Source organism: Manis pentadactyla, chromosome X (genome assembly GCF_030020395.1).
Source record: "Manis pentadactyla isolate mManPen7 chromosome X, mManPen7.hap1, whole genome shotgun sequence".
Classification (NCBI taxonomy): Eukaryota; Metazoa; Chordata; class Mammalia; order Pholidota; family Manidae; genus Manis; species Manis pentadactyla.
The window spans coordinates 37,781,139-37,795,086 of record NC_080038.1 but is presented as its reverse complement, the minus strand read 5'-3'; positions in this window follow the sequence as shown (position 1 = coordinate 37,795,086).

The following is a 13,948-nucleotide window of genomic DNA, read 5'->3' as shown; positions in this document are numbered from 1 at the left end:
GAAAGAGGAAACAACATGGGCCAAGCCCTTGTGGTAGAAAGGAGTATGGTTCATTGGAGGAACTGAAAGCCAACCAGTGGGGAGAAGCGCAGGAGACAAAGCTGCTGAGGTGGGCTGGGCCAAAGTGAGATCCCTGACCTGTATTTTCAAGTAGTGGAAGCCACTGCAAGATTTTTCACCAAGGAACAATATGACTAGACACATTTTGAAAAGGGGTATCTGCCTGCCATGTTGGGTTGAAGGAAATAAGAGTAGATAGATACAGGGAGACCAAAGTTTAGAATTCTTCAAAGAAAGATGGTATCTTGGACTAGGTGGGTGGTGGTAGTGGAGCTGGAGAGATGTGGACATTTTAGAGACATTTATGTGTAAAACTGAAAGGCCTAGGTTGTGGCTAGGCTTTGGAAGATCAAGAGCAAGATTCTGGACATGATAAGTTTCAAATGCCTCTGAGACATCCAGATGAAAGAGAGTAGAGAACTAAACATAAAGCCTAAGATGCAAAGCAGGAGTTTGGATGGAGATATAAATGTGGGAGTCTTATTAAATAAATAATGAATGGAATGGATGAGTGGAAATACGAGTATTTTCTTCCTTCATTTTACTTGTTTATGTTGTATACTTTGTTTATCTTTTGTAATAAAAACAATAAAAGTTATTTAAAAATAGATATATAAAGGAATAATGTGACATATCCTGCAAGTGTTATTTCCTGCCTTGTGTGACCTTGGAATTACTTATTGGTGCCTGTCTGTTCATCTGTATTATAAGTTGGTATATGGGTCAGGGTTCTGGCAAGAAACGCAAAAGTCTACATCAACTATTTGAAGAGACTATCATAAAGGAATTATATTAAAAGATGTGAGCAAGGTGCAGAGAAACCACAAGGATCTGAGCAGTACGAGCAAGAAGGCATCACTATGAAGGGGTAAGGGAGAGAGCTGTAATCAGAACTTGACAACAGAGGTGTTTGGAAAGGGCTGCCTGATGCAAGGTGTGGCCTTTAGTTCAAGGAACATTCAGCCTACAAAAAGCCAACATAGAATGAGCTAGGATCAATAAATAAGCAACTTCTCCCCACTCCTTCCCTCCACTCTCCCCCTGGTCCTCGCCATTGTCCTAACCCTTTCAGAAGCTAGAAGGCAAAGGAGCCTGCTTTTGCAGTCTATATAGGTCAGCCTTCAAGGCACAGCACAAGCTAAGAGGAGTGGTGGGTGCACCTGGAAGGGCCAAGGGAAGGTATCCAGTACAAGCGCCCTTGGTTGTAGTGAGGGTTCAATGAGCAAATGAATATGAAACACTTAGATAATTACTCAATACATACATTTTAATTCCTAAAAACTATATTACATCATGTCACAGATTGTAATTTAGATCACAATCCTCTAACATTAAGCATTTGGTATTTTCCAATTGTTTTATATAATACAGAACATGAGGATGAGCATTTTTGTGCATAAAATATTGAACGTATTTCTTAGAATTTCCTTGAGATAGAATCCCAAGAATACAATAATGGGGAGGAGAATAGGAGCATTTTTAAAGCTCTTTGAAACTACCAAATTACTCACCCAAAGGATCACACAAATTTGCACCCCATCAACAATGACCAAGATGGCTGTCTTCTTATTGCTCCCACTCCATCATAGAGCAAGTTTCTTAACTTGAAAGGTGAAAAATCAGCATGGCACTGCTATTCTAATCTGTGTTTGATTACTGATGAAACACTTCTTTCCTATATTTACTAGCTATTTCAGTTTTCTTTATTGTGAATGTTCAGTCCATGCCTTTCTATAGTTGATTTCTGTAAGTACTTTATTTAATGTATTAACCCCTTGCTTGGTATTCTCATTGCAGACATAGTTTATTCTAATTTATATTTTAGTGTTTATGGCAATTTAGATATGCAGAAATTTTAAATTCACATGCTTGCATCTATTCTTTAGTGATTTCTTCCATTGCTTTTATACTTAGAGACTTGAAAGATAAAATCTGTTTTGTTATTTGATGGTTTGATATTCTAAATTTTAATTATTTCATTCCTATCTGCTGAATGTATTTTGTTATGTGCTATAGGGTGAGGCTCTAAATAGACACTCCCACATGCACCCAAATAGTTAGCCAGTCATAACAAAACTGTCTATTAGAAAGATCCATTCTCCACTGATATGTTTTACTTCATTTAACATAAATGCCAAGGTCTGGTTTTGGACCATCTCCTATTATACTGAGTGACTTATTCTTGCCACACTGCCATTGATGCCACATTGCTTTATAGATTTTACCAGATGGAAGGATTAGTCTCTTCCCAATACTTATCTTTACGAATTATTTACAATATTCTTACATATTCTTTCAATTAACATGTTCTTAAACATCGAAGTGAATTTTTGAATCATTTCATCAATTAAAAACTCTCTTGGTTAATTTAATTGGGATGATGATTATTCCTAAACATTAATCTAGGACACTTAGGCAATGTCATTTAACATCTTTATTAAAAAGATGTCTTTATTTCCAGAATACTTAGAGGAAATTGTTTTATTTAACCCTGAAATCAAACAATTTTGTGAGGATAATATGAATCTGTGTGTGTGTGTGCATGATCACAAATCCTTTTAATCTGTGGATTTTTAATTTGAGGTTTTTATTAACCCCTGTGCTAGGATAGTTCTCAACTCTAACTTGGATTATTACATTGGTTTTAAGTGATTTCTTCCCGAGATACACCTATAATTATGGGAACATCTTTTTATGTCCTCAATCATTGTTGTCATCTCTTTGTTCTTTCCCTCTGAATTCTGAGGAGCTAATGAAATTTATTCTTCAATGACTGATTTAATTTTCTGCAGTTCTAATTCTATTCTTCACTGCTTCTACTGCAGATTTTGACTATGCCATTTCAGTTTAAGGTTTTAACCTTAAATTCTTATTTCACCGAATTTACTTTTCATTTATGCCATGTATATCTCATGTATTTTCTCCTACGACTTCCAAATTTTGTTTCACAGAGACCTAGTTTTATGCATTTTCTGGGGACATCAACTCTTTTAAAAATGCTCATCTCTGTCTGCAGACATGTATTGCACTCTCATACATTGCTCGCTCTAGTGCAAAATGCTACAACCCCTGCAGAGAGGAATTTAGTAATATCTAACAAAATTACTCATGCATTCACCCATTGACCCAGCCTCTCTACTTCTAGGAATTTGCCCTAGTGATGCAATTACATAAGCAGAAAAAACATATGAACAAGATTATTTATTGTGGAATTATTTTAATAGCAAAATATTCAAGATAATTTACATGTCCATTCATAGCAAATTGGCTGCAGAAACCTTGTCTACATAATGAAATACTGTGCAGTCATTAAACAAAAATGAAGATAATCTCTATGAATTAACTGATATGAGTGATTTTCAGGATATATTATCAAGTGATAAAATCAAAGTATGAAAGAATATATGTAACTTACTTTATGTTATGTTATGAATATATATATTCAAGCAAGGATCTCAGCAGAGTCTAAAAACCTTCAGTGAAAAATTATTAGGAAAAGTTTATTCATATGGTCTCCAAGTATTACCCCATAGATTATTGTATTAATTATAAAACAAAAAAAACATTCCTTTACAGTTAGGAGATCTGGTAGTCATTACCATAAACAAATGATCAAACCTAAGATCACCAAGTATCAATAATCTAATATATCATGTCCTATGATGCAATAAGTACACAAACTTATGCTATATTCTTACCAAAAATGTCTAACTTGAATCCAATAGCAGAAACAATCACACAGATCCACACACAGGACATTTTACAAAACAACAAGTCAATGTTGTAAAAATATTAAAAGGCAGGAGACTGTTTAAGATTAAGAGACTAAAAAGATATGATAATCAAACACCTTGTGAAGAACATGATTGGATTCTGGATTGGAAAATAAAAAAATCTACAGACGTTGCAACAACTGAGAACGTTTAAATATGGACTGTTTATTTGATGATATTACTGATTAGTATCAATCATCCTAGATGTGATAACGGTACTGTGGTTTTGTGCGAGAATATACTTTTACTTAGGAGATGCAGGCTCCTAAGTAAAAGTATTGAGGTGAATATCATGAATGTTTCAACTTATTTTCAAGTAATTCAAGAATAAAAAAACAGACAAATAATGAAAATGTAATATATACACAATTGTTAAATCTAGGTGAAGGGTATATTATTGTTGACCAAAATATTCTCTTAAATGTTCTTCAGATTAAGTAACTTTTCAATATTAAGTGTTGGAGAGAAAAGAGTTCAGAGAAAAGATTGTTTTGAGCCCCAAATTCTTTACCCAGGTAAATTATTAGTTATAAAGGCAAAAGAAATTCATCATATAAGCAAAAAGGAAAGCTTACCTCTCTTTCTGAAAAGAACTTTTTCTAGTACAAACTCTAGAAAAACTAAGAGGGCTATCTGACGGCAAGAAACTAACTAGAAATTCAGTAAAATATCAGTGACTGATTGGCAGTTTACAAAGCAAATAGACCAAATTAGAATTCAATGGACTCTAAGAAAAACATAGTGGATTCCAAAGGAGATACAGAATGAGTAAACTGGAGGACATTAGGAGTGTGGTAAAGAAAGGCTATTTTCATCCTCTCAATTAAAGAGAGCCAGAGAAGCAAACAAAAATGTAATATTACTGAGCAATTTGCTACATTTAAGAAAAGTAAATCCATTTGACCTTGACACTAGGCAGATTCTCTTTTGCTTAGCACCAGGATCATGACCCTGGAACCAGAGAGAAGGAAACACTGTATAATCATGCCATACTATTAAGTTCTACAATTAACAGTATTTTCATAATTAAGTCATTATACAATTTTTTTGATTCTTCTACTTTTAGAATACTTAGTTATGGTTACAGAAAATAATATATATATGCTATCCATCTTGACAATATAAAAATAAACAGCTGACAAGTGACGGGGAGGAGGGAGTAGAGGAAGATGTAGAAGAGGAAGATACTTATCAAGTGTCAAAAGATACTGGAGAAAATTGGTAGAAACTGAAGTAAGGGTTTAAGTATATTACTCAAAGATATGAAGGAGGAACTAAATTAATGGGCCGACAACCAAAAATGGAAGTGAAGAGAGAATGTGGAAGTGGTGTAATAGAATTAAATCCTTACCTAAAATATAGGAATGTCAAGAGATAGTGCCTTAAAGTAGGCAACATAGAAATACACTAAGAGGTGGCACTTTAGGAAAAAATCACCCCTCCTGCCCAGATATTGTTGATAGAGTGTAAATTACAGTAGCCTACTTTAGGGTAATATGTATTAAAAACCTTAAAAATATGGATATTCTTTTACTTAGTAATTCTACTAGAGGGAATTGTCCTACAGAAATAATTACAAGAAATTAACCTATAAGCATGGTCATTGTCATACAAATGATACCTTGAGAAGAACTGAAATAAAGGGGACTTTACTTATAAAAATGGACTGTAACCATTAGAAATAATGTCTATTTCATTCAGGAGTAATCATGGCTATCTTCATCCACTGATTAATTTAATAAATATTTATCAAGTACATTTTATGTGCTAGGCACTGCCCTAGATGGTGTGGATACATCAAAGGCAGAACAGATGAAGTTCTGTCCTCATAGAACTTAGATTCTAACGGGTGGCGGGGAGCAGAGGAAACAACCAATAAATAAATAAATAACTACTTAGGCTGTCAGTGGGTAAAAGTACTCTGAAGAAAAATCAAACACAGCAAGGGGTAGAAGAAAAATAGGGTAGGGTTTAATATTTTGAATAAGATGGTCAGGGAAGGCCTCTTACATCTGGTGACATTTGAGTACAGATGTCAATGCATTGTGGAGCAGAGCCAAGAAGATATCGTGGGAAGAGCATTCCAGGCAAAAGAACACAAGTAGAAATGCCCAAATCTAGAAATGTACTTGACTTGTGTGAGGAACAGCAAAGAGACCTGCAGTGTTGGAGTGGAGTGAGCAATGAGGGAGTAGTGGGAGATGAGTGTGGTGTGGGAATGGGCAGGTCTTATAGGACCTTGGAGAATATACTAAGGACTTTGGATTATTTTTTCTGAGATGGGAAGCCATTCGAGGTTTTGAGAAGAGTAAAATGAACTGATTTATATTTTAGAAGGATAATCCTAGCTACTTCGTGATGGATAGACTATTAGGGCCCTTGCTCCTTGAATCTGGGTGATACTGGGATTGCTGTAACCCATAGCGTTTGGTGGAAATGATGCTATGTGACTTCTGAGGCTAAGTCTCGGAAGGTCATGAAGTTTCCATTTGATTCTCTTGGGATGCTTGCTCTGATGGAAGTCGGCCACCATGTAAGATGTATGAGGTCCCCATATTGGAGAGGCCATGTCAACATGTTAGGCACCCCAGTCAGCAGCCCAAGATGAACTCACAGCTGACAGCCACCATCAGCTATCAGGTTCATGACTGAGCCAGCCCAGTTGAGCCTTTGGATGACTACAGCTGCAGCGGACACCAGCTGCTACAGCATGAGAGACTCCAAGCAAGAACTGCCCAGCTGAGTTGAGTTGTTCCTGAAGTTCAGACCCACAAAATCGTGAGCAAAATAAAGTGTTTTTCTATTAAGTATCATTAATATACAATCTTAAGTTGCTTTCAAATAAACATCACAGTAGTTCAACAGCCCCTGTGATCAAGTTATATTGTGATTGTGAATTATTGTGCCCCTTTATCCCTTGCCCACTTCTCACCCACCCCCGCCCCAACCTCTACCCCTTGGTGATCACTAGTCACTTCTCAGTGTCTATAAGTCTACTTCTGTTTTGTTCCTTCTGTTTTGCATTGTTTTTATATTCCACAAATAAGTGAAATTATGTGGTATTTGTCTTTCTCTGCCTTAAAGTGGTTGTTGTTTTATACTACTACATCTTATGGTAATGTGTTATGCATGAATAGTAACCAGAACACCAGGTGAGAGATGACTGTGGCAGAAGTGGATGGTAGAAGTGGAGGTGGCCAGGCATTATCAGATTCTTGAAATATTTGGAAAGCAGAGTCAACAGATTAGGAAAGGGTGTGAAGAAAAGAGAAGAGTCAAAGGTAAGTTCTTGCAGCTAGTTCCAGCCAACTAGGGTGAGGCAAACGAGACACTTTCCTCAGGTGCAAAATTTAAGGGGCACCAAGCACAGAGTTATTAAGGTAAATAACCTTTTATTGCAGTATTTAAAAATGCAAAAATTCATGATGAACAAGTTATAAAAATTTTTAATAAAGATGGGATCAATAATTCTGATTTTTCCTTTTGCCTTCAGGCTCTAATATGGCTAGGCACAACACTGCTCCTGGGTGTTCCCAATACCCCTGTTCATTGGTTCTACTCATCTCAGTAGGTAGAAATGCATATGAGCCACCCTGTATGCTACTGTTACTTTGGAGCTTTCCTCAGCTCCTCGGTCACTGCAGTCTATGGGACATTCATTTTAGATTTCCCCACTGCTCCTCCCCGTTATCTAGAGTGCTTGCATGTGAGTCATAGGAACCATCTGAAAGCTGATTGCCTGTACTCTCAGTGTGTTTGTGTCATTTCTGTAGAGGCAGTTACCAGCCTAGAATACTAAACACAAGATTGACAAATGCCAAATCAGCATCAAAACTTGCCCCTGCCCACTCTCCTCTAGCCAGTACCAAACCATCCCAACAGAACACAGCCCCTACAGTCACAGGGTCCATGACTTCTCTGAAAGCAAAAGGGTGCCTCCTCCACCCTCAGAGCTACCACAGTTAGCCTTTGAAGAAGGACCCCACCACGAGAAAGAAAGCACACACAAACTGGGATAATCTGAGAAAGGTTAGCAATCAGAATATTTACCAAGGTGTGTGGGGGCAGGGCGCAGGTCCTTTCTTGAAGGGGATAGTGAGGTACCCCTGAAGAAGTAGTAGCAGAGCTGACATCATATCTAAGAAGGGCCAGAAGTAATGGAATCTAGAGGGATTAAGTATTATGGAGAGAACCACCTTGAGAGGAACTATGAGCACTGGCTGAGGGACACAAGTAGCCCCTGAAGAGCTCACAGGGAAGAGCTAAGAAATAAGTATTCCAAACTTACTGCCTTTTATCTCCCCAGTGGAAGAACTCGAGCATAAGCCAGACCATATGGGGATATGGTAGAGACCATAGAAGATAGCCTTCCATGGCAGAAAACAGTGTGGAGAAGAGCTGAAAGTACATCTACAGGGTATCTGGAAGATATCCAGCACAGGTAGCCTTTAATTAAAGCAAGACCATGAACCAGACACTTTGCTTTTATATCATCATTACCATTTTCAGGCCTAGTGTCCAGAATTTATAGATCTTTCAGTAAATATATATTTAACTTGCAAGCAACCTCAGTCTGATTGTCATTCATCTGCTATAACAAGTCTTAGGTAGCAAAAACAAAATCTTGAGATGTGAATAAGTGGTATTTGCTAGAACTGAAGGAGACAGTAAAACCTTTTAATCTTTGCTCCCTAAATTCTCCAGTATTCTGCTGTTTGAAGTGTCTCTTGATGTGTCCTTTCAGAAAAGACAACTTAAGAATGCAGTGAAAGATTCTCTCACACCTAACTCTTGGGAGAGTGCATTGGTACAAACTTATCAGAAAAACAATTTGGTAATGTTTTCAAAAGCCTTAATAATAGTCACTCCTATTGACAAAACTATTCTATTTCTGGGAATCTTTCATTAAAAATAGAAACACAGACAAAAAAATTTATGTATGAAGACTTTATTTCAATCATTTTTATAGTAATCCCTTCCAAAAAAGAACCCCTACAACTCAGAACAACTCAACACGCAACAGTAAGTAAATGTATATGTTACAAATAGGCCACTGGAGAGCACAGCTTTCAAAAGTTATGTTTGCAAGGATTTTTTTTCATGGCATGAAAAAATTATTATAAGACTGAGTGAAAAAAACATGATAAAAATTTAAACAGCATGGGGGGTCAATTGCACAAAGCAAAATGTATAGGATGGAGAATCACTGAAACATTAAGCCAAAAATTTATGTTTTTATTTTGAAATAATTATAGGCTCACAGGAAGTTGCAAAAATGGTACAAAGAGGTCCTATGTACCCTTCATCCAGCTTCCCATAACAGTAACATCTTATATAACATAGTACATTATCAAAGCTAGGAAATGTGCTTACATAATCTGGTTCATGCTCACCAGGATCACTGAAGTTATTTCTGATTGGTAGTTCATATACACCACTAGCAATTACACTTGATTTATATACATATCACTATTGAAATGCTAACACTTCAATTTTTAAAACATTGTTGTTTGGTAAAATCTGAGTAATAGCTGCAATCTAGTTAATTGTATTGCTAATGTCAATTTCCTGGTTTGGCCCTCCACTCTGACTTCACACACCCCAGCACACACGCATTCTATGCACCAACAGAGTGCTTCACAATTTTTACAGTGCTGCTTCTTGGGCTTCATTCTCCCTCCATAGGAATTTCTGCCTGAATGTTCTCTATTCATTCTTCTAGACCATTTCCTTATGAAGCTGCCACAGACTGGGTTCTGTGGGAAATGGATGCTGAGATAGGGCTAGGAATGCAAAAGGTTTATTGGGAGTAACACCTGTGAAAGGAAAAGGGTGACAGGATTGGGCACGGGGGTGGGGGGGTGTCGGTAGACAGAAGTGCAAATCTAACAATCTCTGCCTGTCTAGTAGAAGCTCCCAGCAAATGGAGCACCTTAGAGGAGCCCTGCGTTGAGTGGAAGTACCAGGGCCTTGCTGTCCTTCACTGGGAGGCATGGTCAGAAAACTGCTTTGCTTAGTCATTGGTTTGCATTTCCCTAAGTACATTGTGAAGCCAGCTCTAAAGGTAAAGCAGTTCCTGAAAAAAATCACATCTAGAGGCTGACAGCTGACCACACTCCTCACATCTAGGCAGAGGGTCCTTTCTTGAAGGGGCAAATGAGTGGTGCTTCTCCATGCCTGTCACAGCACCAAGGACTGGCTTCACAGGCATGTTTCCTGTGAATTCCCACAGGGCCGCATGTTCAGAAGAGCCGGGGTGTCCTTGTTTTAATGCTCTACTGTCACTGTCTTGGAATTCTTAATAATTTCATCTTTGAACTTGTGTTTTGTAAGTCGAGCCCAATGAGATGATGGAGCATGCATGTGAACTGAGGGGATATGTGTGTACTCTGTTCCTTGTCACCCAATTTTCCCAGAGCATTAGCACTGCCCTTTTTGAACAAGGGGCTTTGCGTTTTCATTTGCACTGGACCGTGCAAATTATGAACCCTCCTTGGCCAGGCTCCAGTCCTGAGTAAATGCCTATCCTCTCATCCTGCTGTGGGTACTACATCTTTTGCATGTAGTACAAATATTTTTAAATTGTCTTTTCATACATCTATTGCCACATTAAGGGGTAGTGATTTTTTTTTTTTAGTATACTCCACTGTTAAAAAGCGTAAATGTAAAGAACTTATGCATTGTTTCTGTTCTACTCCATTGCAAATTGTTAAAAAAAAAATTCAGCTGAGTAAATTTTAAAGATCTTAATTGACTTTATTCAACAATTCATGAATTTGGTAGCATCCAAACTAGCAGATAGGAAGGAGCTCTGAGGAGCTGCACAAAATGAAAGATTTGGAGAGCAGGGAGCAGAACAAAGGGAACTTTACTGGGCAAAAAAGTAGATTGCTTATCGCAGGGTTACTTTCCTCTAGGGGATGGCTGGGGTCTATTGGGCAGGTTACCTAACTAGTACTGATCAGGCAATTCCTGATTGACTGGTGTAAGATTATATTTTTGGGAGAGCTGAAACTGTAATTAAGTCTCTGTTTGGAGCTTAGCATAAAGGACTCAATTTTGGGCCTGTTGTCTTGTTTTTAACAAATGGAAAGAAGATCACTGTGACTGTCTTTGTGGAAGGGACAGTTTTCCCTTTCTTCATTAGAAATAGCACCCACAGTTTTTGCTGTTCAGAATAAAGGCTGTAATTTCCCAACCTTCCTTGCAGTGAAGTGTGACAAAATTCTGATAAGTATATATAATTGGAAATGTCTTGTGAAACTCCCAGGCAGTTTTCTTAAAGGGAAGGGTTGTCCTCTTTTTCTTCCCCTTTCCTGCTACCTGGAATGTAGACATGACAGCTAGAAATCCCACTGCCATCTGGGACCATCAGAGAGAAGGACACTGGCAGAGTAATAAAAGGAGAGAGTATATACATTTCTAGACTTCTTTTACATGACAAGTACACTTCTTAAATCACCATTATTTGGGGGTTTTCAGTCACACGCAGCTGAACTTAATCATCTGATATAGTTCTTCAAGCAAATATGGAACAGTTCTTATGTGCGCACTGTTTCCCTGCTCAAGGAGGATACTCCCAAGTCTTCCTGTTCAGTTTCACCTGACCTGGAGCTGAGGTTCACCTTTCATGCCTCCCATCTCCACCTTTTGGTTGAGGGTGGAGTGGGGAGGGAGATACAGAGATATCCAATATTGTGGGCTGTCCATAGATTGTGGGTTAGTGGGGGTAGGGCAAGGGAGGTCCCTTTTACTCAGCTCTCTGATTATTGTGACAGGAAATTCATTCTTCCCATTATCAGGTTCTTCCTTTTCCATTTATGTCTCTCCTTTGCATCTCTGTCTCATCTAATCTCTGGGAGAGGAAAAGCTGCATACACATTTCTAAGAAACATAAGTTTGATACATAAGTTAGAAGTTTCCTTAAATATTCTTTATATCCCTTTACTTCATCTTCAGTGTAGACTGGAGGAGTGAAATTGTTTCTCAGTGTACCACTGAGAGCAAAGAGGGGACAGGGCAAAACATAGAAGACAAGCACAATAATATTTTGAAATATAGCCACATTGTAGGAAGGAGCCATACTGATTATCATGGCAATAACTAGATGGTATCACTGAGATATAATATATGTAGACTGAAGTAAATTCTCAGAAGAGTCTCCCAGATACAAGAAGAAGTATAAATGTATGCAGCTGAGTTCCTTAGTAAGTAACAGATGACTTCAGCTCCCAGTGAGGCACCGGATGTAGAGAAGTGAGGTGGGAATTACATCATCCTAGCTGCTCAGTGGTTGAAGATGAAGTTTCTAGACTCAGACCATAAGAGCTGCCGGCACCTTTAAAGGTTCCTGTGTGCAGTGACAGGGGATCAGAGAAAGGTAAGGCTTTCTAAGCACATCAACATCAGTTCTTTCCCAGACTTTCGGTCAGCAATGATATTGAATCAAGCCCTTTGGATAATTTTTTTTTAAGTTGGCTCTGGCTGTCTGCATCAATAGGCCCTACAGGGGTTGTGTCTGACATTTATAAATGTGTTTATTCTTCCTTTCACCCAAATAGACACGATTCAAAGAACGCTCTGAATCATGTGGCTCTAGGCGATTTGAAGTCCAGGCTCTTCTTTAAATCATCCCCTTAACTTTCAATATTTCAAGACAGAATTTGAACAAGAATGATTAAAAAACAACAACAACACCCAGGCAGTGCTCTCCTTTGGGCGATAAACAATTAAACTCAAATCAGCCTCACTTAAGAGGTACAGCCCCAGGCATTCCAACTGACTGGGCCCAGGAAGGCAAAGTAAAATGGTAAGGTAAACAATTATCTACACAATTTGATCAGTATGGAAGTGGAATGCCAAGCAAATAAGGCCTTCCTTAAAAGCATCATCTTAAGAGCGACTTACCTTATAATCCAAATAACTACCGTCAATTTCCTCAACTCATTTTTGAAAAACACTGTTAAAAAGGGCCTGAGTGTATGTACTGGTTTTTCTCCATTTCTCTTTCCTCCACATTGATTTTCCACCTTCCTAAGTCCCCCATGGAATGCGTGGCCTGCACACCCTGGCCTTTTAGCTTCAGGCTGACGTGGGACATAGGGGTGGTGGTTAGCAAGAGACTGAAGGGCAGGAGAAAGAGGTCAAGGTGTCTATTCTATCACCATCACCAGCTCTCCCCACTCCCCACTGAGAGGATGTCATGGCCATGGTTGCCTCCAACTCTCTCTGTCCTGCCATCTTCTACAGCTCCAGCTCTTGTCTGGGATCCCTTAACATCGTTTCCTCTCCATGCTCTGCCTTGCCAATAGCTCCCCACCATGCCAGTCCCTGGGTACTTCAACAATCCTTGTTGTTTCCCTTAAAACAGCCAATAATCTTGTAAATATTATCTTCTCAAAAATTCTATTCAAAACTTCGAACTGAATTTGTCATGTGTTTCTTATCAGGAACCTGATTAGTGGACAACTGTGTCAATATGATGTTACTGATAAGACAGACTCTGGAGCTAAGCTTACTTTGTATGTTCTACTTAATTTTTTTATATCATTCATCTACAATTATATGAGCAACATTATGGTTACTAGACTCCCCCCATGATCAAGTTCCCCCCACATACCCCATTACAGTCACTGTCCATCAGCGTAGTAAGATGCTATTGAATCACTGCTTGTCTTCTGTGTTGTGCTCCCTTCCCTGTGTCACCCAGTACATTATGTATCCTAATCGTAATGCCCCTTTTCCCCCTTATCCCTCCCTTCCCAACCATCCTCCGCAGTCCCTTTCCCTTCGGTAACTGTTAGTCCATTTTTGGGTTCTGTGAGCCTGTGGCTTTTTTATTTCTTCAGTTTTTTCTTTGTTCTTATACTCCACAGATGAGTGAAATCATTTGATACTTGTCTTCCTCCACCTGGCTTATTTCACTGAGCATAATATCATCTAGCTCCGTCCATGTTGTTGCAAATGGTAGGATCTGTTTTCTTCTTATGGCTGAATAATATTCCATTGTGTATATATATCACACGTTCTTTATCCATTCATCTACTGATGGACACTTAGGTTGCTTCCATTTCTTGACTATTGTAAATAGTGCTGCGATAAACATAGGGGTGCAT